We start from the raw sequence: 27,124 nt of genomic DNA on the forward strand, positions 1-27,124 counted from the left end.
TATGGTGTAGTGTTTCTATTGTTTATTGTTGCAAATAATGGTGTAGTGTTTCTATTACTTATTGTTGCAAATAATGGTGTAGTGTTTCTATTACTTATTGTTGCAAATAATGGTGTAGTGTTTCTATTGTTTATTGTTGCAAATAATGGTGTAGTGTTTCTATTGTTTATTGTTTGCAAATAATGGTGTAGTGTTTCTATTGTTTATTGTTGCAAATAATGGTTTGTAGTGTTTCTATTGCTTATTGTTGCAAATAATGGTGTAGTGTTTCTATTGCTTATTGTTGCAAATAATGGTGTAGTGTTTCTATTGCTTATTGTTGCAAATAATGGTGTAGTGTTTCTATTGTTTATTGTTGCAAATAATGGTGTAGTGTTTCTATTGTTTATTGTTGCAAATAATGGTGTAGTGTTTCTATTGTTTATTGTTGCAAATAATGGTGTAGTGTTTCTATTGTTTATTGTTGCAAATAATGGTGTAGTGTTTCTATTGTTTATTGTTGCAAATAATGGTGTAGTGTTTCTATTGTTTATTGTTGCAAATAATGGTGTAGTGTTTCTATTCTTTATTGTTGCAAATAATGGTGTAGTGTTTCTATTGCTTATTGTTGCAAATAATGGTGTAGTGTTTCTATTGCTTATTGTTGCAAATAATGGTGTAGTGTTTCTATTGCTTATTGTTGCAAATAATGGTGTAGTGTTTCTATTGTTTATTGTTGCAAATAATGGTGTAGTGTTTCTATTGTTTATTGTTGCAAATAATGGTGTAGTGTTTCTATTGTTTATTGTTGCAAATAATGGTGTGTTTCTATTGTTTATTGTTGCAAATAATGGTGTAGTGTTTCTATTGTTTATTGTTGCGAATAATGGTGTAGTGTTTCTATTGTTTATTGTTGCGAATAATGGTGTAGTGTTTCTATTGTTTATTGTTGCAAATAATGGTGTAGTGTTTCTATTGTTTATTGTTGCAAATAATGGTGTAGTGTTTCTATTGTTTATTGTTGCAAATAATGGTGTAGTGTTTCTATTGTTTATTGTTGCAAATAATGGTGTGGTGGTTCTATTGTTTATTGTTGCAAATAATGGTGTGGTGTTTCTATTGTTTATTGTTGCAAATAATGGTGTGGTGTTTCTATTGTTTATTGTTGCAAATAATGGTGTGGTGTTTCTATTGTTTATTGTTGCAAATAATGGTGTAGTGTTTCTTTTGTTTATTGTACCAATAATATTGTTGTGTTTTTTATTGTTGCCAATAATAATGTAGTGTTTCTTTTGTTTATTGTTGCCAATAATAATGTAGTGTTTCTTTTGTTTATTGTTGCAAATAATAATGTAGTGTTTTTATTGTTGCCAGTATTAGTGTAGTGTTTCTTTTGTTTATTGTTGCAAATAATAATGAGGTGTTTCTTTTGTTTATTGTTGCAAATAATAATGAGGTGTTTGTTTTGTTTATTGTTGCAAATAATAATGAGGTGTTTCTTTTGTTTATTGTTGCAAATAATAATGAGGTGTTTCTTTTGTTTATTGTTGCAAATAATAATGCAATGTTTCTTTTGTTTATTGTTGCAAATAATAATGCAATGTTTCTTTTGTTTATTGTTTCAAATAATAATGTAGTGTTTCTTTTGTTTATTGTTGCCAATGATAGTGTAGTGTTTCTTTTGTTTATTGTACCAATAATAACGTTGTGTCTTTTTATTGTTGCAAATAATAATGCAATGTTTCTTTTGTTTATTGTTGCCAATAATATTGTGGTGTTTCTTTTGTTTGTTGTTGCCAATAATAGTGTAGTGTTTCTTTTGTTTGTTGTTGCCAATGATAGTGTAGTGTTTCTTTTGTCTGTTGTTGCCAATGATAGTGTAGTGTTTCTTTTGTTTATTGTTGCCAATGATAGTGTAGTGTTCTTTTGTTTATTGTTGCCAATGATAGTGTAGTGTTTCTTTTGTTTATTGTTGCCAATGATAGTATAGTGTTTCTTTTGTTTATTGTTGCCAATGATAGTGTAGTGTTTCTTTTGTTTATTGTTGCCAATGATAGTGTAGTGTTTCTTTTGTTTATTGTTGCCAATGATAGTGTAGTGTTTCTTTTGTTTATTGTTGCCAATGATAGTGTAGTGTTTCTTTTGTTTATTGTTGCCAATGATAATGTTGTGTTTCTTTTGTTTGTTGTTGCCAGTAATAATGTGGTGATTCCTTTGTTTGTTGTTGCTAGTAATAATGTGGTGATTCCTTTGTTTGTTGTTGCCAGTAATAATGTGGTGATTCCTTTGTTTTTTGTTGCCACTAATAATGTGGTGATTCCTTTGCTTGTTGTTGCCAATGATAATGTAGCGTTTCTTTTGTTTATTGTACCAATAATAATGTAGTGTTTATTTTGTTTATTGTACCAATAATAATGTTGTGTTTTTTATTGTTGCCAGTAGTAATGTAGCGTTTCTTTTGTTTATTTTTGCCAGTAATAATGTAGCGTTTCTTTTGTTTATTGTTACCAATAATAATGTAGCGTTTCTTTTGTTTATTGTTACCAATAATAATGTAGCGTTTCTTTTGTTTATTGTTATCAATAATAATGTAGCGTTTCTTTTGTTTATTGTTACCAATAATAATGTAGCGTTTCTTTTGTTTATTTTTGCCAATAATAATGTAGCGTTTCTTTTGTTTATTTTTGCCAATAATAATGTAGCGTTTCTTTTGTTTATTTTTGCCAGTAATAATGTAGCGTTTCTTTTGTTTATTGTTACCAATAATAATGTAGCGTTTCTTTTGTTTATTGTTACCAATAATAATGTAGCGTTTCTTTTGTTTATTGTTACCAATAATAATGTAGTGTTATTGTTTATTGTTGCCAGTATTAGTGTAGTGTTATTGTTTATTGTTGCCAGTATTAGTGTAGTGTTTATTTTGTTTATTGTTCCCAGTAATAATGTAGTGTTTCTTTTGTTTATTGTTGGAAAAGATAATGCAATGTTTCCTTTTTTATTGTTGCCAGTATTAATGTAGTGTTTCTTTTTGTTCATTGTTGCCAGTATTAGTGTAGTGTTTCTTTTGTTTATTGTTGCAAATAATAATGTAGTGTTTTCTTTGTTTATTGTTGTCAATAATAATGTAGTGTTTCTTTTATTTATTGTTACCGATAATAATGTAGTGTTTCTTTTGTTTGTTGTTGCCAGTATTAGTGTAGTGTTTCTTTTGTTTATTGTTACCAATAATAATGTAATTGTTGAATATGTCCAGAAGTTAGCAGAACTGATGATCAACATTCCACATAATTCCCTTACTTTGGACACTTGTGTTTTGGACCAACGTTTCAATTTTTGCTCATCTCGGGCGCAATGAGTTGATCATAGTTTGAGATCCAGTGGCGTAGCTAGTTGATTGTTCAGTGTAGATTACGAATTAGAAATGTTTCTGTGTTTCTTATCGCCCATTCATCTGTCGTTTATTTTATTATTTTGAAGTGTTCATGTTTTGGTTTCTCGTTACAGTCTTTGCTTAGGTGAGTTCCAGTTGAACAATCAACTAGCTACGTCACTGCATCTCAAACTATGATCAACTCATTGTGCCCGAGATGACCAAAGAAGAAAATTTCATGCAACAAAAAGTGTCAATATTTAGTGAAACGAGGGAGGAACTTATGTGAGTCACGAATTACACTGTACACTCTAACTTTTCGAAGTAGCACCCTCCCTCCCTGTTTTAAACTTCTTTTGTGTTAGTAAAGTAGGAGCCTTATCGTGATTGGAGATAGAAGTTAGACTTCCAATGAACATTGTTACTGCGAGGCGTAAGGATTGTTTTTATTTTTAATTTCGCTAGTGGTCTTGAAGATCCCGTTCTCAGGGAAACGTGTAGCATGTGGTAATCTCTATTTCTGGGAAGAGACAAGATACAATCAGAAGGTTTATTGCTGGAAGCTTTTATTGCTTTACCCATCCTTTCAACAAAAAAACTAGTTTACAACATATAGTTGTGTGTATGTGTGTGCTTCAATTGTACGTGGCAATTCCTAAATCTAACGATATCACGCAATTTCTGCTGCTATATTATTAATACAATTAGTCCTCTAGATTCGATATCAAATCGATATAATTGAGGCAGGTTTGATTGCGGTAAGCCCTGCTATATGAGGCGTTATTAAATGGATACAAAACGTTTAATGGAGGACTGTGTATATTGGTAATTACCTACACAAAGTGCATAATTAATCTAGTCCGTGTTTGTGTTCTGCTACTATCCACCATGATGGATTGCGGTTACAAGTTCTGTCAATCTTTCTAAGTTCCTAATGCGTGTGCAATGTGATGTCCTTTTAAAGAAACCTAGCCAGTTTATGTCACATTATCGAAATCTTAAGATACGCTTCGAAACAGTTTTAAATGACAGCGTGATGGCTTCATAAGTGAGTCTGGAATAAACGACTTACACACCTCGTGAGCACGTTTCTTTCTGTCTCGTCTCTATAACTTTGCGATCTACCTAAAAATAAAGTACTGTTTCAAACATACTTGGAAGGAGGAAAAAAAAAGTACTGCAGTAACTTTTCTACGTCACCAGACGTAATGATTCACGAGAGCACGCACTCACTTGACTTGGTAACGCACAAATTATTGTATTCTCATCGACATGGCGGCGCTCATCGATTTCACATTATCTTTGATTGTACCTTACGTGTCGCTAGGTGGCTAGTATTGTAAGGCCGGGAGCCAAGCATGCAGTAGAAAATGGGGAATGCTACGTTCATCTTGCATAGCGTATTGTGTGTTTTATTCGAAACTCGTGGTTGGGCTGACATTGAATGAAACAGTTCTTCTCTACTTGGGTTTTCTGGATGATTCGAAAGACAGATGTTTTCAGAGCTATTTACGATATTTTATTTGTGACATCGAAAAGATATTTCTTCCGTTCCGACTTCAAAACACAGTTGTCTTACGAACCGACACGTGTCGTCCTGTTTCATCGTTTTTCCATTTGAGCTTCCGAAACTTAAATTCCTTTTTGAACACCACCTTAAGCCTTTTTATTATTTTATTTGATCATCTAACTGCATTTCACTGTAATAAACATTAAACCACTTACTTTGTCATTTGCTACCTGATCTTTCTCTTTTTTTGGTTGTGGGGAACCTGTAGTACCTGCTTTCCCCCCAAAATGGAAAGCATAACTCTTTCTTTAATCACTTCACAATTTCACACCACTCACCGGAAAAAGTTCTGCTGTTGCTCGTGGTTCAAAGTATTCTGTGAAGTAGTTGCTAGTTGGAAACAATAATTATAAAGTTTCTAAATTGATATAAATTAATCTCACTTTTGTCATTTGACAAAGTTTAATTCACTTCATTTAGACGAAGTTCAATTCCCCTCATTTGTGTGGAATCCATAATCGTGATAAAGATCCAATCGATCCTACAGACAACTGCATCCACCCGTGGTCCACTCTATTGCCAGGTCCGAGTGACCATAGGTAAGATGTCCAGTCCAACTATACCAGTGATTAAGGACACGTTGTTTTCTGAAATCAAAGCCTCTTCACAGTCATAATTTTACGTCTCTCTTATTTCCTCATTAACCACATACGTTTTTTTCTGTAGTTAGTGGCATAACTAACAAGTCTGTTGTAGAGGTTTATTACCCTGATGAGAATGACTTGCTTCTTTCGGTTTCTTTGTTACACTTCACAGCAGCTGTGGAGAAACAGAGTTGTTTGTGATTGCTAGCTATGAAAGTTGACGTAATCATTGGTAGAGAAAAACTGTTGTTTATGCACCAATGGACTTTCTCAGTAAAATCGAGAATAAAGATACACCGAGAATAGAAATAAAATTCCACACTAATAATACAACTTCCCGCTCTTGAATGTGCAAGTTAATTAACATGTAAAAATTAGCGAGGAAAATTATGTTGTTTTTTCTGCAAGTGTTGAAATGTGAATAATATGCTAACACAGAGCCCCTCCCCCTACTCCAAATGAGAAACTTGATTCTTTCTCTATTCATTCAACATACGTATATGGTTTCTTTTATTCTCTTCACAACTTTACACTAATTTGTTTCTCTCTCTCCTTAAAACATTTCTTCTGTTCTCCGTAGTTCAAAGTATTATGTTTGTTTGTTTGTTTTTAAATTTCGCGCGAAGCTACTCGAGGGCTATCTGCTCTAGCCGTCCCTACTTTAGCAGTGTAAGACTAAAGGGAAGGCAGCTAGTCATCACCACCCACCGCCAACTCTTGGGCTACTTTTTTACCAACGAATAGTGGAATTGACCGTCACATTATAACACCTCCACGGCTGAAAAGGCAAGCATGTTTGGTGCGACGGGGATGCGAACCCGCGACTCTCAGATTACGAGTTGCACGCCTTAACCTACCTGGCCATGCCGGGCCCAAGGTATTCCGTGCAGCGATTATTAATTGCAAAAAAAAATTATTGTAAAGTTTCTAAATGGATATAGATTGACCTCACATTGTTCATTCCAATAGCTCACCAGGGGGCGCAAATAATATTTTACGGTTGAGTCAATGAACAGTGCGACATTGCACAATCAAGCATTTCAATATATTTTTTAATCAATTAAAACAATAAACAAACCTTATTCTGTGATGGAAGTAAGACTGGTGAAAATCATTTCACCAGCTTAATCCAGTTTACGTCGTACCGGTTTTCAAGCGCCTTGCTAATAGTTTTTGCTGGCCTGAAGAGTTAGTATTTGTCGAAAGGCCTCATTGGTATTGTATTGTTTGTTTGTAGAAGTAGGAATAGCCTGCTGGTTTACCTCTTCTTCAGACTCATAGCAAAGTTAGCTCAAATAAAATAACGGTAAATACACAATCAATAATAACCAGAAAAAATAAATAATAATGTGTTTATTAATCGTTCCCTAAATTCCGGCTTATTAATGACTTAAATAAACTTGATAATAATTACAGCTTATTTACTTAATCGTGATATAGATAGCTTGGACCATTAACACGTTTCTTGGCGTAACGAAGGCCCGTCATGTGAACAGGGCGCTCGACTTATAATCTGAGGGTCTCTTGTGCGAATTTTCGTCACACCAAACATGCTTGCCCTTTCAGCCGTGAGGGCATTAAATTCTATGGTCAATCCCACTATTCATTGGTAAAAGAGTAGCCCAAGAGTTGGTGGTGGTAACAAGCTGCCTTTCCTCTAGTCTTACACTGCTAAACGTAGTTGTCATACTATACTTCGCTTACACTTGTATGCTCTTAGAATCTACCTATTGAGTCACAAAGTACCAGTATCAGCCTGCTTCATGTAAACAGTTTTGTTGATCGACTTAAAAGTCACTGTAAACAAGGTATGTGTGATTTATGGGCATTGATAAGCTAATAAAACTACAATAACCTTTGAAACAGTACACAAATTATTATTAAAGAGGATGGCTTCACTTTACGTTCCAAGATTTTATACGTCGAAATAGAATTTACTCTTATCGTGTTTGGAACACAGTACTTCATTCCTGTAACCAGTACAACCTTAAGCAAGACAAGACTAGGAAAAGTCCTCCATTATCTTAGTACTGTTTATACTTTATGAAATTAAAATGTTTTCAGTCTTTAATATTATATTTCGCTGGATGTTTTGAGTCGCACAAAGACATCACCCATTTATAAATCACATGTTATAAATTTACAATAGTATTTGATGTTGTTTTGATTAATATTTTCTAACTTATTAGATAATATTGCTCTTAAAGAAATCAGTTTAACAGATAGACTACAAGTGTTGCCAAGTTTCATCAGTTGTTTATTTTTTGTGACTTATTTTTACGTATGTTAGTTATTGTAGGTTACGTAATTAGTGATGTGCCCTATTTTCTTTTAAAATTAGTTTCACTAATATTCTCGGCTGTAATATACTTTAAAAACAGTTTTTAATGTCACTCTTATTATTTTTATTGTTAATTTTTATGCTCGCAAAAGTTGCTTTGCATAATTGGTTTAACGTATGGATTTAGGACTAACCAAATATTTTCATCAGAACGTACGTCGTGAGATATTGATGGAATTACGCCGAAATTGCTATTAGCAGCGAGGTTACTCAGCTGATGATCAAACGCATTCTAATCATTCTTTGGTCCGGTTTTTCTGTGTATTGATTTACGATATTAAACACTTCTACTAGTCAGTTTGTTACGTGGCATTGTATTAATAATTTAACAAATTACTTTTTAGTTGTAAGCTATAGATATTTATCCAACTTTGTTCAATTTCCTGAGTAATTTATTGGACTGAACTGTTTATAATTTTGTGTATAGGTCAGCATCTAATTCTTTTTATTTGACCTAACATGTCTTGATATTGAGCGAAAGATGGCATGTGTTGGAGAATATTCTAGTTAGATCTCAGTAACGAGTTGTTTGTTTTTTTTACACCTACGTAACAGGTACTTGCTCACATTACATTTAAACAAGAAGACTTGTACGTTAATTAATATGTAAACCTACTTCAGTACCGTACTGTATGGTTTTACTGACTACTTATTGAACAACGAGAACAATCGTACACATCTCGGAATAAACCTCCACCGAGTGAAGCTGTTGTTGACGTGATAACTATTGATTTTGGTTGTTTGTTTTTGAATTTCGCACAAAGCTACTCGAGGGATATCTGCGCTAGCCGTCCCTAATTTAGCAGTGTAAGACAAGAGGGAAGGCAGCTAGTCATCACCAACGAATAGTGAGATTGACCGTCACATTATAACGCGAGCATGTTTGGTGTGACGGGGATTCTAACCCACTACCCTCAGATAACGATTTCGGCGCCTTAACCACCTGGCCATGCCGGGCCCATTATACTCTTTGTTTTAATAGTCTGTATCAATAGAGGGACTTTTGACGGCACGTGATAAGCACGCAGCTTAATAACTAGAATTTTCTTCAAAGTTTAGGGATCGATTTGAAGCAACACATAAAAAAGCGAGTTACGTTGAAGTAGGCGTCAGATTGAAAATTAATTTCGTTAGTCAGTTTAGTACTATGTTTCAACGAAGATACACTGTTTGAGAGAAGTCAGCAAATGTACAACTGTTCAGTGTTATTTATGAAGTTAGGCCTATTAGTGTTTACAACTCGCAAAACTTAATTAGTCGGGACGGTTAGGGTGATATTTTCCATTTACCATGCACAACATATCAGTAAAGTCGGTCATTCGTAAACACATCTCTCTCCACGTACACGTATATTTACAATGTTTAATATCTTTGAAACGTGAGTAAATTCAATTTCAATCAGGATAAAATTATATAAAATAAAACACAGTAATTAACTAGTCCTAACATATTCTGACTTATTTATTTATTTAGGAATTAATACAATGTAATTAGGAAGACTTATCACCAGAGCTGAAAATAAACAAAGACAATCGATTGTTATGAATATACACTGTAAAACAAACGAAGAAAGTTTAATCTATAGTAGTTACAATGTATCTATTTACTTACTGGTTTAAACATTTGTATAAACATAATAATACCGTCTGTTGTCTGTCCATGTATCTACTTTGCATGGGCCCACAGTGGTACAGCAGACTTGTACTGCTAGAAACTGGGTTTCGATACCTGTCATGGGCAGAGCAAAGATACCTCTTTGTTTAGCTTTGTGCTTAATAGTAAACTACTTCGCAGGACATAGGTTGGTCTTCACAAAAATTGGTTTGGAGATTTTATGAGTCCATGAAAAGATGGGTACGAATTTTCAATTTTGAGGTTTTTAACTACTATTTTGTTCCCCTTGATGGATCTTCCCCAACTCAGGTCCATGAGATACCTGTTGGCATGAAGGTTTATTAGGTCCATGCGAAGATACCTTCTGGAATGAAGGTTTATTAGGTCCATGCGAAGATACCTTCTAGCATGAAGGTTTATTAGGTCCATGCGAAGATACCTTCTGGAATGAAGGTTTATTAGGTCCATAAAAAGATATCTTTAAACTTGATATTTCACTTTTTACGTTTTGAAGTTTTAAGGGCGTTTAAAGGAAGCTTGTTTGTTAGTAGTTAAGCGCAAAGGTGCACAGAAGCTGTCTGTTTCTAGGATTATAAGTCTGCAGACATACTGTTGGACTACTGGGGGTAGCACACAAGGGAAACAACTTTTCCTGTCCTAAGATAACCCTTGATTAATCACGAATTTACAAAACTTTTATCCAGTAGACAGGTACTCCGACTAGTTATCACTATATCGAGTCGTAACTTCAGTAATATCTCAGGTCATTAGCAGGCTAAAGTTGGACCCATATTTACTAATGACAGAAATTAACCTATAATTATAATTACTTGAAATGTGTAAGTATAAAATATATATTTTAACAAATAATTCACATTAACAGTAAGAAGCACAAGTAAATAGAGAGCAGTGCTGTTGTTAGTTACAAAGGGCAACACTATACACTAATCCTGTACCATTCTTACACGTATTACACTGCACAACAATTTATTGGAAAAGTTTTGTTTCTGAAAAGTTTTTGCTGATTGTGACAGGTACCTGGAGGGTATGCACAAATATAGTTTTGGTTTTGCTTCATCACGTAGGAACTCTGAGAAATAGTTAACTGTTTACCGGCAATAACGTATTTAATTGCGTTTATGTTTCTAGTACGTTTGTGTTCAATGTCCAGTGCATTACGTTGCAGTGTCCAACAGTAGTCAGCAAGCATTGACGGATTCCAGTTGCCCTGATATCGTTTTTCCATTGTAGCAAAATTGAAGATTTCAATGAAACGGTATGTGATGGGCAAATTTGGATGTGATTTTCGTAATCAGCAGCCAAAAATGTATAAGGAACACCCAACAGTGTTCAAGAAGCAAAAACTTTGTTGTGCAGTGTTATCAATACATCGTCGCGAAACTTGGATGTCTCACTTTAGTGGCCGTGTACAACTTAATTAAACCAACAGTTATGGGCCCGACATGACCAGGCAACTGACTCATAATCCGAGGGTCGCGGGCTCAAATCCCCGTCACACCAAACATGCTCGCCCTTTTAGCCGTGGGGGTGTTATAATATGACGGTCAATCCTACCTTTCATTGGTAAAAGAGTAGCCCAAGAGTTGGCGGTAGGTGGTGATGACTGTCTCCCTTCCCTCTGGTCTTACACTGCTAACTTAGAGACGGCTAATGTAGATAGCCCTCGTGTAGTGTTGCGCGAAATTCTGAAAAAAAAAAAAAACAGAACAAAAAGTATAACCTACAGCATTATTTTAATGAAGATTTCACAACCAGATGGAACGTTGGTCAGATTTGATGACATCTCAGTAATCACTTGCAAGTACATCATCTAGCAGCAACCAATCATAGCGGGCTTTGGAGTCTCTTTCTCTTGCACGTGTTTTTGTATAGATAACATAAAAAATATATTTATTTTTATATATATTTATTTTTTAGAACGCATACCTGACTATTATTATTTCAAATTCGTGCTTGTAAAATGCGAGTTTTGTAAAATGATAATTAATTCTATTATTAATATTAGAAGAGGCCACGGGCTAAATATATATCCATATCTAGTGTCAAAACTAGCTGCCTGCCGTTAGCGTTTAAATTGTCTGTGCTGTTAAACCATGTTGTGAAATGTCTGGGGCAAAAAGACCTTTCACCGCAAGGAGATGTTTAATCCTAACAATCAGACAACTACCTGCAGGATTTGGGGCGGAACGTACTCCCGCAGAAAAGCCGAGCTGAAAGTTCATTGGTCGACTGTCGTCAAAAAAAGAAAAAGCGCCCTTTTATATTACCTACAGGGAGGGAGGAGGAATTGGAAAGGATCCAACATGAAAGAGAACAGTTTAACTCGCTGCCTTTGATTAAGGGTTATAACTGTTGGAGAAGAAGATATTCCAATACAGTTTCCACGTCATTGTTAGCCATTGGTGGAAAAGTTTAGTTGGTTATTTCACACTCAAACAATGTGGGAGCTTATTTAGTTTTTATTTTTTTCCACGTTCGCTTTCTTAAGCGCAGTTTGTTTCAACGCTTTGTGGCAGCACGTAACTCTGTTGTTATACATGCTACACAGTTCAGTGCTAACAAACTACACCAAGTGAACATTTTCAAAGTGATTTTCCTCCCGGGTGGCTTTCTTCATGAATTTTATTCCAAAAACAAACACAAGTTTATTTTTATTTTATTCTTCCCAGTAATCGACTTATAGTTGAGTTCACTACACGCAGTGCGACTTCTATCGTATCCGTTTGTCAGAACAGGGACTTCTACAAGTGCTTCAGAGAATTCTCTTAATATGAGAAAGTTTGTCAACATAAATTAATATTTGAATTTGATAAGACATTTTACTACTTCTGTATTACGTTATAGAATAAATATTGAAAGTTTATTTAATCTAAACAGTTATCGAATAGTTTTATTTCAAAACCAGTACTTTATACTATATTTTCCTATTGACACACCATGGTAATAAGGAATCTTGTCCTATCAACCATGGATAGTTTATTATTGGCACACCACAATAATAAGGCATGTTGTTCTATCAAACATGGATAGTTTATTATTGATACATCACAATAATAAGGTATGTTGTTCTATCAACCATTATTACTTTGTCACTGACACACCATTATAATTAGGTATGTTGTCCTATCAACCATGGATAGTTTATTATTGGCACACCACAATAATAAGGCATGTTGTCCTATCAAACATGGATAATTTATTATTGATACATCACAATAATAACGTATGTTGTTCTATCAACCACGATTACTTTGTTACTGACACACCATTATAATTAGGTATGTTGTCCTATCAACCATGGATAGTTTGTTATTGACACATCACTATAATTAGATATGTTGTCCTATCAACCGTGGATACTTTTTATTGACACATCACAATAATAAGGTAAGTTGCCCTATCAACCATTGATAGTTTGTTATTGACACATCACTATAATAAGGCATGTTGTCCTATCAAACATGGATAGTTTATTATTGGCACACCACAATAATAAGGCACGTTGTCCTATCAAACATGGATAGTTTATTAATGGCACACCACAATAATAAGGCATGTTGTCCTATCAACCATGATTAGTTTGTTATTGACACACCACAATAATAAGGCATGTTGTCCTATCAACCATGGATAGTTTATTATTGACACACCACAATAATAAGGCATGTTGTCCTATCAAACATGGATACTTTATTATTGGCACACCACAATAATAAGGTATGCTGTCCTATCAAACATGGATAGTTTATTATTGGCACACCACAATAATAAGGTATGCTGTCCTATCAACCGTGGATACTTTTTTAATGACGGATCACTATAATAAGGTAAGTTGTCCTATCAACCATGGATAGTTTGTAATTGACACATCACTATGATTAGATATGTTGTCCTATCAAACATGGATAGTTTATTATTGGCACACCGCAATAATAAAGCATGTTGTCCTGTCAAACAGGCATAGTTTGGTATTGACACACCACAATAATTAGGCATGTTGTCCTATCAAACATGGATAGTTTATTATTGATACATCACAATAATAAGGCATGTTGTCCTGTCAAACAGGCATAGTTTATTAATGGCACACCACAATAATAAGGCATGTTGTCCTATCAACCATGGATAGTTTATTATTGACACACCACAATAATAAGGCATGTTGTCCTATCAAACATGGATAGTTTATTATTGATACACCACAATAATAAGGTATGCTGTCCTATCAACCGTGGATACTTTTTTAATGACGGATCACTATAATAAGGTAAGTTGTCCTATCAACCATGGATAGTTTGTAATTGACACATCACTATGATTAGATATGTTGTCCTATCAAACATGGATAGTTTATTATTGGCACACCGCAATAATAAAGCATGTTGTCCTGTCAAACAGGCATAGTTTGGTATTGACACACCACAATAATTAGGCATGTTGTCCTATCAAACATGGATAGTTTATTATTGATACATCACAATAATAAGGCATGTTGTCCTGTCAAACAGGCATAGTTTATTAATGGCACACCACAATAATAAGGCATGTTGTCCTATCAACCATGGATAGTTTATTATTGACACACCACAATAATAAGGCATGTTGTCCTATCAACCATGGATAGTTTATTATTGACACACCACAATAATAAGGCATGTTGTCCTATCAACCATGGATAGTTTATTATTGACACACCACAATAATAAGGCATGTTGTCCTATCAAACATGGATAGTTTATTATTGATACATCACAATAATAAGGCATGTTGTCCTGTCAAACAGGCATAGTTTATTAATGGCACACCACAATAATAAGGCATGTTGTCCTATCAACCATGGATAGTTTATTATTGACGGATCACTATAATAAGGAAAGTTGTCCTATCAACCATGGATAGTTTGTAATTGACACATCACTATAATTAGATATGTTGTCCTATCAAACATGGATAGTTTATTATTGGCACACCGCAATAATAAGGCATGTTGTCCTGTCAAACAGGCATAGTTTATTATTGACACACCACAATAATTAGGCATGTTGTCCTATCAAACATGGATAGTTTATTATTGATACATCACAATAATAAGGCATGTTGTCCTGTCAAACAGGCATAGTTTATTATTGACACACCACAATAATTAGGCATGTTGTCCTATCAAACATGGATAGTTTATTATTGATACATCACAGTAATAAGGCATGTTGTCCTATCAAACACGAACAGTTTGTTATTGACACACCGTTGTAGTAAAGTACGTATTGTTACCCTATGAATTAGAGATGAGAAAGTGTTACCGATGTAACACAGTTAACTCTGTGCTATCATACAGCTGTGTTTGGGATTGGTTGTGACGGTACATTTTCATATTTGATTAGAATAGCTCAAGATTTGGCGGTTGGTAGTGTTTTCTAGCTGTTTTCCCTCTAATCTCTCACTTCTGAAGTAGGGATAGCTAGTACAGGTAGCTTGGCTTGGCACGAAATAATAAAAACGAACAGATTCTGATAACCAGTACTGAACAGAATATTTTGTACACAGTAGTTCGTTATGAACATTCTAAACATTTCTTATATAACCTTTTTTTTTCCTACCATGGTGGAAGACGAATAATGAGATAAGTGATTTCATTCTGGGTTGTTATCCATATGTACAAACGAATATTGGCGTTGTTGTTTGGGAAGGTGGGCTCTAACACCATCATTATGTTGAGAGCAGCATTATAGTGACTTTTTTTTGTTCAATCACAACAAATGGGATTTGATTGCAGCACACGTGCTATGGAATAGTTGTCCATTAATAGGAATCTGTTGTGGATTGCTGGGGTGTAACTAAGTTAAGGTATAATCGTTTTCTGTATGTATTGATTCAGAGAACTAATGTAGCACAGAGTAGTGTCATCTGTAGGAAGTGCTTAGTTTGTTTAGAAAAAACAAACAAACAAATTTTGAAGGCGAGGCATTAGAGAACGTTTTGTAAAAGGCTGCAATCTAAATTGGTTATTCTTGTAGGTGTCGAACTCCATTTTATGGAAAGGGGTAACAAGTAGATAAACAAATTATAAATGATTCACACACGAGAGAAATCTATAAATCAAAATAAGTGTATTCATCCTCCTATCGCTAGCTATTGTTTTGTTTGTTTTTGAATTTCGCGCAAAACCACACGAGGGCTGTTTGCGCTAGCAGTCCATAATTTAGCAGTGTAAGACTAGAGGGAAGGCAGCTAGTCATCACCACCGACCTCCAACTCTTGGGCTACTCTTACCAAGGAATAGTAGGATTGACCGTAACATTATAATGTACCCGCGGCTGAAAGGGCGAGCATGCTTGGTGTGACGGAGATGCGAACCCGCGACTTTCAGATTACGAGTTGCACGCCTTAACACACCTGGCCATGCCGGCCCTTACTAGCTATTACCGACATAAGTGGCCAATATGATTCATTAATGTTTCTTTTAATTGTTTTAAGGAGTATTTTCTTTCACATCTTGAAAAAACTTATAAGTTAACTTTTATCTATTATTATTTCATTAATAAATACTTTTGAGTGAAAGTAAAGAAGTGTATAATATTATGTGAAACACTACGTTTGTTACATCGAGTACCAAAAAAGCTTTTCGCTCAATTCCAGAGCTGTTCGGGCCTTTTGGGACAAGACAAACGTAGTAATGGTTGAAACACTATTTATATTATCAAACTCATGTCAACAAATGCTATTGTAGTGTGAAATGGATTAATTTGTAAAACGTGATTTTTCATCGATTTTTGTTGCAACACACCAGAATTAGGAGATTGATGCTATAATACTGCATGTTCTTAATTATTTTCTTTAATTATTCAGAAGAATTGGCGAACTTCTCCAGTAAGCTGATATGTTGTGGGTGTATAATGGAAGGTGGCTTTCCTTTTTTGTAAACGTAACAAGTAAATAACTGAAGAAATACAACCATACGGTTTTCAACATCTTGTAGCCAAACTAAAATAATTTCTGTTGTCATGTCAGCAGACTTCTGCGTGTGCACTATTAGTGGCTCTCAACACGTTTAACCGATATTCGATTTCAGTCCAGTTTAATGCAACTTTTCCACAGTTGTAGTAGCAATGGCGTTTGCTATTCTGGTCTTTAACTCCTTGATATTTGCTTGCAGGTGTGTGATATACGATGTCCTTAACATACCCCCAAAGAAATAAGTTTAATGGAGTGGTGTTTGGTGAATACGAAGGTCGCTTAGTTGGCCCAACACGACCAATTCATAGCATTGAGCCCTGCCTTGCGCTGTAGCTAGTTTACGGGGTAACACCACTTATTGGAGTAAAAAAAATACAGTAAAAACTCTCTGGGTTGAGATATAAGATACTGAAAATTGCATAGTTATATTTCGTTAGCCATTTAATTTTGGACCACCCTGTATAACCATATCACTAATCAAAGGGTTAAACCATACTGGCGTGTGCCACTTTGTCACGAACTGCTGAAATATTATACTCAGGACTTTTGTATCAAATTGTTTTTCATCGCTCATTGCAATTTTTATTTCATAAGTTCGTTATTGTTACGCGGCCCCGTTTGAGTTTTGTATTTCAACTAATATGATTAGTCTATTTCCGTCGACATTCACGAACTCCAGTGAATAAATAAGTAACAATAAAAAAATAAGTTCGCGCTATTTTAGCTTTCACTGTTTACTGAATGTAATTTAATTACATTCTGGGTGTGGCATAAGCCAAAACGTCTGTATATTGTTAAAATCAGTAAAAACCATAGAACCACTGTAACACTGTCTGAAATATGAATTAATGTCAACTTTGATTCTTGAATAATTAATTTATATCATTACGACTATTCGCAGACCAGTAATTGAGCATTTTAAATTGCGTTATAATGAGCAATAGTTGTTTATAAAGCATTGTTGTGCAAGACGAGTAGACCAGGAAGATGAAATGTGTTAATATTTATATACTGTATATTGTTGTGCGTAAGAATATTAGTAGGCTAAGAAGGTAACAATGAACGCGTCAAAACTGGTAACACTTTGTTTATTATTAAGTATGGTATTATTAAATAGTATGGATCGTCATGATACAAAATGGCATCCATAAAACTCGCCCGTTTAAAACTACCTTTAAAATGCCTGAATATTAACAATGACTATTTTACAGTATTGGCTGAACGTGACTAAAACATATTATACTTATAAAGTCGCCTAAATCATTATGTACGTGTTTATGTTGTGAATGAAAATTTCAGAACTTAAACGAATGCTCATTCAAGTAAGTCATTAAGTGATTTTTCCAGTCAAGCGTACAAAAAATATATTGTACTTGTTATGTACACAAGTATTGTAGACCAATATGATAAGATGTGCTAGAAATTGTAATACGTACATTAAAAGACTAGAAAGATGATGTATGTTATGTATTATAATTCTGGCTTTCGTGTATAAGATATTGACATTCGTATGAATATTATTCGTGTGGTACGTTCGTAATAAAAAGTATATTTGTGTAATTAATATCAGCTTCCGTCAAAGGCAAGCTACTTATTGTGTAATTAATGTCAGCTTCTGTTGAAGACAAGCTGCTTATTGTCTAATTAATATCAACTTCCGTTGAAGGCAAGCTGCTTATTGTGTAATTAATATCATCTTCCGTTGAAGACAAGCTGCTTATTGTGTAATTAATATCAGCTTCCGTTGAAGGTAAGCTGCTTATTGTGTAATTAATATCAGCTTCCGTTAAAGGCAAGCATTTTAATTAGAAATTAAATATCAACTGGTAGTGAGTAGAGCTAATTACATATACTGTTCTTACTTACAGAACTTTCAATGTATTGTTTCATCAGCTGGGTATTCTCGCTGTTGGCGACAATTTCGGTCGTAAACCCAAGAATATCTTACGATGCTCAGTCAGCATAAGAGATTGAGAGTAGCCTAAAATCATTATACTAAAATAGCAGTGCAAAATAATTACCCAATAAAAGATAATAAAACGAAATTAACGTAGTTAAGAAAGATGTGTTAAATACTGTAATGAAAACAAAATGTAACAAAAGTTACGTAAAAGATATACTTATTGAACTCATAAAGTGTTTGTATCATTTACTACCTGAACGTTTTATTTCTTCCATTGTCAATCTATTTATTTTGAATGTGTACGTGATTTGTATTTAGTTCTAGCTGCGAATTCGAAACATTTCAAGCTTTTTTTTTCTCATTAAAATAAATTCTTTTAATTCATTATATGATATCAAGTGGCTAATATTAAGCTGAGCATTTCGTGTTTCATAGCTTGTGTTATGTGATATATACGTGCGTATGTGTTTAAAAAATGCGTATATTTCGTATTTGTACGTGTACATAATATACACAGTAGCGTAACTTTGGTTTCGAAAGAAGGGTGGACAGTATTTTTAGGTATATAATGAGGGCTATTTTATTGAAAGTATAAATTACTGTAACAGCTAGAGCGTCTAGTGATTGTTCGAGTAAATTATTTGGGTATAAAAAGTTTTAGCACTGTTGCAATGAGAGAGCATGCCTTGTGTAAATTACGTACACACACACACGCATTCCATAATCGCAGTTTCGCTTTTCATCTTTCTCGCTGTAGTTAAATTCTCGTTAATGTTCATTTTGCGTTGTTATTACACACTCTCATGGCTCGCGCCGTGACGTATAAATCTACAGCAAATTTATAGCCTAAAACGTTTTTAGGTCATTTTTCAACACACACACGCGCGCGCGCGTCGATAGAGCAACAACTTTGAGTAGATTTTGTTCGAAAACAAATCAACCCATTTGAATATTTCTTCAGTGTAACAATATGTATTTTATGTCTTAATCAAACGGTTAGGATAGATATAAATAAATTTATTTAGATTTTTTTTTATCGCTCCAACCTGGAAAAGCCAAGGTTCAAAAGTTTATAGTGTTCAAGTTTGTTCGGCCAATATATATATAAAAAAAATCCAACAAAAAAGGAAAAGAAAAAAAAAATGGCTTCCTTCACAACAAATAGTTCGAAAAGGTCAGTTTTTAAGCTGAAAAGACCCCTAGTAAATCAGCGGTAAGTTTTTGAACTTACTACGCAAAAATCCAGGGTTCGATTTCCTGATGTTAACAGGACGCAGATAAACCACCTTGTAGTTTTGTGATAAAAACATAACAGACAACTTTACTAAATATCAACTAATAATCTATGATGGTTGCCCAGTAAACATTCAGATTTATTATTATTGTCGTGTTCACCAGTGCTTTTATTACCGAAACCAATATTTCCGATCCCACTTTTAATTTGCTAATTTTTCCCACTACTTTGCCATATTACCATTGCCATTGTTTACGTACACCATTGTTCGGCTCTCCATCACTCTTTTGATTGGTCGAAACATACATAGATTGTTGAGGCAGTGCGACCGCTGACACGAATGGACCACGTAGTTATTATCGGTAAATTACCAGTAAGGCGAACCGAGACGGTATGAATGCAAAACGGTGGTTACGAATTACCATTAGCATTGTAATGGGTTGGGAGATGTTCGCTTGAAGCAGTGCGGGTTTGAGACCTCCTCAAGTTGAACCGCGGAGGACAAACAGCTCACGACTTGTGAATTCCACAAACCGTTGTGAATGGAACAAACAGTATCTGTTTCCTGTTAAATAACCACTCTTTAATTTCCAGGCCGTTTTGTTTTTTTTTAATTGGGGGGGGGAGTCTCGTTTTGGGGTTACTAGGCCAGGATCGTCTCATGCCCTTGTCCTGGCGTGTGAATTTTGAACCCTTGACGTCTGTTAAACTTTCAACCTCGAATCACGTGTGTGTATTAAACGATTAACACACAAACATACTAAAGTTTGTTTTACTGTGTGGGTAACGACGTTTACTTTAGAAGTTTGCGTGTTGAGTTGTGTCTTTATTTAAATTCCAAGGCGTGAGAAAATTCAACATTGGAACCTGCCCAACCTGTCACGTACACTAGTCAAGGTCTGAGCTGACCAGTTATCCACTTTCATTTAGGATTTTTAATTTGTTGAATCATGAAGATTAGTAATGAAGTTTCTTTACGAGCATAAAAATTCCAGTCGCTAGAAGAGTCCAAGTTATATGTATCATATTGAAAGGTAAAAAGGACTAGACATGTTTTACTGTAATTATATAACAGTAATGAAAATTCTGAATTAACAGAAACTAACCGACTATCGTAGTTATGTTGTACATATATTGTTCAGGTATTAGTTGTGACGTCTGAACACAGTAATAATATTATTAGTCCTAAAGCTGGGAGATTCTACAATAAATTAAAAACGTACACAATTATTCAGTTTTCGTAAAGTAGGTGGGACGTAAAGACAGGAGAACTAGTACTGGGTCAGAAATAGGCTTGAAACCCGTTTCTAATCACAGTGGTATAATCTCAGGTACTGATTCTATTTTATTGTAATGATCTTTTCTCTTTTCTCAAAATAATTTTAATGAATATTCAAACCGCAAATAATAAAACATAGACAACTGTACCTTTATTAGAAATTCAACATGTCCTGATAACAGACAATAAAACACAGACAATTGTACCGTCATCAGAGATTCAATATGTACTGGTAATAGAAAATAAAACATAGACAACTGTACCGTCATCAGAGATTCAATATGTACTGGTAATAGAAAATAAAACATAGACAACTGTACCGTCATCAGATATTCAACATGTACTGATAATAGAAAATAAAACATAGACAACTGTACCGTCATCAGAGATTCAATATGTACTGGTAATAGAAAATAAAACATAGACAACTGTACCGTCATCAGATATTCAACATGTACTGATAATGGATAATAAAATATACAGAACTGTACAAACATCAGAGAGTCAACATGTACTGATAATGGAAAATAAAATATACAGAACTGTACTATCATCAGAGAGTCAACATGTACTGATAATGGAAAATAAAATATACAGAACTGTACCATCATCAGAGAGTCAACATGTACTGATAATGGAAAATAAAATATAGAGAACTGTACTATCATCAGAGAGTCAACATGTACTGATAATGGACAATAAAATATAGAGAACTGTACCATCATCAGAAATTCAACATGTACTGATAATGGACAATAAAATATAGAGAACTGTACCATCATCAGAAATTCAACAGGTACTGATAATGGACAATAAAATATAAAGAACTGTACCATCATCAGAAATTCAACATGTACTGATAATGGACAATAAAATATAGAGAACTGTACCATCATCAGAAATTCAACATGTACTGATAATGGACAATAAAATATAGAGAACTGTACCATCATCAGAAATTCAACATGTACTGATAATGGACAGTATAACATAGACAACTGTACCATCATCAGAAATTCAACATGTACTGATAATGGACGGTATAACATAGACAACTGCACAATCATCAGGGATTAGTCGTATATTTTTATGAACCTAAATGGTGTCATCCACTGTGTAATCTAAGTTACCCGTTTTTGTCTACCATTAACAGCCTTTGTAATCTTTGCTTGGATGATCTTTGAAGTCTCAGTGGTAAATATTAGTAATCTAAGTTATCACTGTATATTAGTTAGTTTATCGTAAAACCAACAAAGAAAACCGTTGTTATGGTAACGAACGAGAACACCATGACATGATGAATGTATTATAGTATGTTCGATCTACAACAGCAACGCAGAAATGTATACTACAGGAGAAGTGGTTATGATTGTTGGTTTATTTCATAATATTGCGCAAAGACGCCATTTTAAGATTACCATCCATAAAAGTTAACCGATAGACTCTAGATACGGTAACTATCTAGCTCGTCAAGGGCATCCACCAATGAAACTATTGGTTTTCTCGCTAGTCAACGGCAAGATAGATGTTTATGAATATAAGTTCACTACAGATTCGATCGTGGTACACGATATGAATATACTGCCTTTTCACATACTACATTAGGTGTACACATAAGAAATATATTTCTTTAACTTTAGAAACATAAATGCCCGACATGGCCAAGTGGTTAGTGCACTCATCTCGAAATCTGAGGGTCGCGGGTTCGATTCTCCAAATATGCTCGCCCTTTCAGCTGTGGGGGCGTTATAATGTGACCGTCAAAGAGTTGGCGGTGGGTGGTGATGACTAGCTGCTTTCTGTCTAGTTTTCGTGTAGCATGGCACGAAATTTAAAAATATATATATATCTCCACTATTTCTAAACTTCAGTCTAATTTTTTATTATTTATTTTAAGATTGGAAGAGGCGAGATTTATATGTTACAACGTGTCTGGGCTGTGTGAATTCAACGATCTTTGTTCGCGACCCATTGCTGCAAAAACAAATGCGAAATGCATCTTGGAGGCTGTGGGTGCCCTATTAGTGAAGCGCAGATAGCCCATGTATAGCTTTGTGTAAATTCTGAACTAAAAAACAAAACATATTTGTTTATAATCTTGAATATATATGGTTGAGGAAAACAAAAGTCCGTGAACCATCACAATATAAGTTAGCATAAAGAATGTAATACATACACAAATAGGTGTATGTATGTGTATGTATAATATTTAATATCTGCTATGCTTCGAAGACATAATTATTTCTCCAAACATTTATTCTTGCATAATATCGTCGCGCACAATAAAACGAACACCTGTCACGTGCGAGCTGATTGGATATCTTCCCGATAGATGACAGCACTGGTCACAGAGGGCAGCACCGGAACAGGTGGAGGCGAAAAGACGGGTTGCTAGAGTGAAACACCCTAGGTGCAAACGCGTGCGGACACCATTTCTGAGTTTCCTGCGTTTGGTGTAAGAGTTTTCTACGCCTCGTGGCTCTATTGTTTCGGTTCGAATGCCCCATCAATAAGGTACCTCAGAACCGAGTTAAACGTGCGTGATTTCGAGGCAGGAGGACCTGTGGATAGCGAGTGTCAGTGTCCAGTATATGCGAATCGTCACTCGTGGTCCAGTGTTAAATAAGATACATCTGTAGTAGTTAACAAGTGACCATAGTCAAATAATAAATACCGTTGTTTGATTGGACTTGTTTATACATTGTACGCCGTCTTTACTGATATGCTACTGCGGTGAACAGTTCGTGAAGGTTACTTAACTCACCTGTAGCAACGCGTACAGAACTTGAAATTGAACGTCTATAACGCACCTTTCTTTTTTCTTTATCGTAATTTCACGTCAGATTGAAATATAAACTGCCAACCATCTTTAGTTGGCGGTGCATTCCGTGTTTAACGACGTTTAAAGTCAATTTATACCTGAGGTTCTAATAAGGTTTAACGTCCATCAGTACCACTCAATCGTATTTCGTAGATTAGTTTTTCGTAATCTCCTTGCCCGTTTGTCGCTGGTGTCAGGTTTTCTTGCTATCATATTCGCTTGTTGTGAGAAGAATTTGTGGACTTCTACGGTGTGTGGTCAGACACTGAAAGTCAACACAGCTGTAAGCACGTTATATAGGAACAACACCCGAAACAGGAAGTGTGAACACATGGTGAGTTCTGGGTACTTCTGCTGACTTTATTGCACGTGCTACGTAGGAAAGTTTTGTTTTCTCGACATTAAAATGATTCTTTATCATCGAGTTAACGGATTATACCTCCATATGTTTAGCTTATAGACTAACTGTACAGTTTTTACAAATTACAGTCACCCTTATTCCTAGGAACCAGTTCATAATAATTGGTATCAAGATGTAGCTTAGTTTCATTAGAAGTATTTCTAGAATAGTCGATACAAAGGTCACAGTCTGTGTCTGTATATAAGGTCGTATTCACATAGTTGGCATTTCTGTCTACACACACACAGCAGTGTACTTATTATATGTATGTGTGTGTGTGTGTATATATAACATCTTAAAAGTATACAGACTTAATCACATACTTATTACATGTATACAACTATTGGTTCCTCGAGATAGTTTTTTTTTAATGTAAAATTTATCCGTGGAGACCTAATGGTTATTTAATTAACTTGTCTGTGGATATCTGTTGGTTTATCTGATTAACTTGTTTGTAGAGATTTGTTGGTTTATGTAGTTGACTTTTCTGTGGGTGTCTGTTGGTTTATTTAGTCGATTTTTCTGGGGAAACCTACAGGTTTAATTTGTCTTTGTGGGTATCTATTGGTTTATTATTTAGTTAACGTGTCTGTGGAGATTTATTGGTTTGTTTAATCAACTTGTCTGTGTAGATCTGTTGCATTATTTATTTAACTCGTCTGTGGAGATTTGTTGCTTTATCCAGTTATTTGTGTAGATCCATTGGTTTATTTGATCAGTTTGTCTGTAGATACCTGTTTATTTATTTAGTTATCTATGGAAATCTATTGGATCAGTTTGTTAACTTGTATTTGGAGATTTGTTGCTTTATATAATTAACTTATTAGCGGATATCTGTTGGTTTAATTTGTTAACTTGTATGTGGAGATGTGTTGGTTTTTGTAGTTAACTTGTCTGTGGATATCTGTTGATTTATTCAATAAACTTGTCTATCAATATCTATTGGTGGATATATATTGTTTCATTTAATTAAGTTATTCATTAGACATAATTACTTCAGAGATCTAATGCCTTTCAATGTCTGAGTGGTAAGTCTGGTTCCTTACAACGGTAAAAACCAGGTTTCGATACCTATAGTGTGTACATCCCAAACCATCAGGTGACTTTGCGCTTAACAACAAACATAGTTTGAGATCTAGCTTGTCTGTGTGAGCTAATTACGGAAATGTATCGTTTTATCCATATCACTATACCTGTTTTTGTTGTTTTTTATAGCCTTTCTACAGAAGTTTTATAATTCAATGACTATTATGCATTTGGAAAAGACGGATATAGACGCCACACATATTGGATAATTTAGAAGACAGTTTCAAAACTGTATAACTTTTGAGCTATACCATCCGCCTACTGAACAACGTAAAAATATTAAAAATGTCTTTTTTTTTTGTGAGCGAAAAGTACATTATAGCTCGAGGCTCATCGATCGTAAATAGCTGCTCTGGCTATAGTTGTTCTGTCCCAGCTGATGCATTTTAAGGAAATGCATTTCTTTATATATTAAATAAAGTGAAATGTGCATGTGTTGAGAAGTGGGGGACAACATATATCATCGTTGTGGGTTTTTAATTACCAGTACTGATTTTCAAATTGTAATTAATGTTAGTAAGGAATAAAGTCTTCTTCTGTAAGGCATCACATTACAACGTATTTCTTCTTTTACAAGTCACCATATTACAAAGTATTTCATCATGTACAAGGCACCACATTACAACGTATTTCTTCTTTTACAAGTCACCATATTACAAAGTATTTCATCATTTACAAGGCACCACATTACAACGTATTTACAAGGCACCACATTGCAACGTATTTCTTCTTTTACGAGGCACCACATTACAAAGTATTTCATCATTTACAAGGCATCACATTACAAGGTATTTCATCATTTACAAGGCACCACATTACAACGTATTTCTTCTTTTACGAGGCACCACATTACAACGTATTTCTTCTTTTACGAGGCACCACATTACAACGTATTTCTTCTTTACGAGGCACCACATTACAACGTATTTCTTCTTTTACGAGGCACCACATTACAACGTATTTCTTCTTTTACAAGTCACCATATTACAAAGTATATTCATCATTTACAAGGCACCACATAACAAGGTATTTCATCATTTACAAGGCACCACATTACAACGTATTTCTTCTTTTACAAGGCACCACATTACAACTTATTTCATTACAAGTATTTCTATTTCATTTTACAAGGCATCACATTACAACGTATTTCATCATTTACAAGGCACCACATTACAACGTATTTCTTCTTTTACGAGGCACCACATTACAACGTATTTCTTCTTTTACGAGGCACCACATTACAACGTATTTTTTCTTTTACGAGGCACCACATTACAAAGTATTTCATCATTTACAAGGCATCACATACAAGGTATTTTTTCTTTTACAAGGCGTGTTTTTTATATATGTGTGTTTTTTCATATAGCTAAGCCACATCGGGCTATCTGCTGAGTCCACCGAGGGGAATCGAACCCCTACATCCGTAGACTTACCGTTGTACCAGCGAGGGACCTTTTACAAGGCACCACATTACAAGGTATTTCATCTTTTACAAGGCACCACATTACAACATATTTATTCTTTTACAAGTTATCACATTACAACGTATTTCTTCTTTTACAAGTCACGACATTACAATGTATTTAATTTTTTACGAGGCACCACATTACAACGTATTTTTTCTTGTTCAAAGAAAATTCTGTGTTTTCTTCCTTACAATATAATGTACTTTTGAGCCAGTTGTCCAGAACCTGGTTATTCCTTCAAACCTCCGGCAGGTACAGGTAGTTAGGGGGCGCTAAACTCGAAACCTGAGGGTTGCGGTTTCAAACCCCTCCCCGCAAATGTGCTTGCTCTTTCAGCCGTGAGGGCGTTATAATTTACAGTCAATCCCACTATTAGTTGGTAAAAGAGCAGCCCAAGAGATGACGGTTGGTGGTAATGCATAGCTGCTTTCCCTCTAGTCTTAACACTGCTAAATTAAGGACGGCTAGCGTAGATAACTGTCGTGTAGGTTTACGCGAA

The 27,124-nt window shown here is 34.7% G+C and overlaps 1 protein-coding gene across 4 annotated transcripts in view; it reads left to right on the forward strand.

Annotated features, from left to right (window-relative positions):
• The window catches only part of LOC143244230 (plexin-A2-like), a 267,253-nt gene that overhangs the window by 120,279 nt on the left and 119,850 nt on the right, over positions 1-27,124 (forward strand). Inside the window, exons 1-2 of one of the 4 annotated variants that reach the window (XM_076488516.1) lie at positions 23,259-24,004; positions 26,526-26,636. The exons of 1 other annotated variant lie outside the window; for it this stretch is intronic. The gene's annotated coding sequence lies outside the window, so the exon portion shown is untranslated. Of the gene's footprint in view, positions 1-23,247; positions 24,005-26,525; positions 26,637-27,124 lie in introns of those variants that run through there. 2 more of the 4 variants (XM_076488517.1, XM_076488518.1) reach the window with 2 other exon arrangements.

This window comes from Tachypleus tridentatus, chromosome 2, assembly GCF_004210375.1.
Source record: "Tachypleus tridentatus isolate NWPU-2018 chromosome 2, ASM421037v1, whole genome shotgun sequence".
NCBI classification, from domain to species: Eukaryota; Metazoa; Arthropoda; class Merostomata; order Xiphosura; family Limulidae; genus Tachypleus; species Tachypleus tridentatus.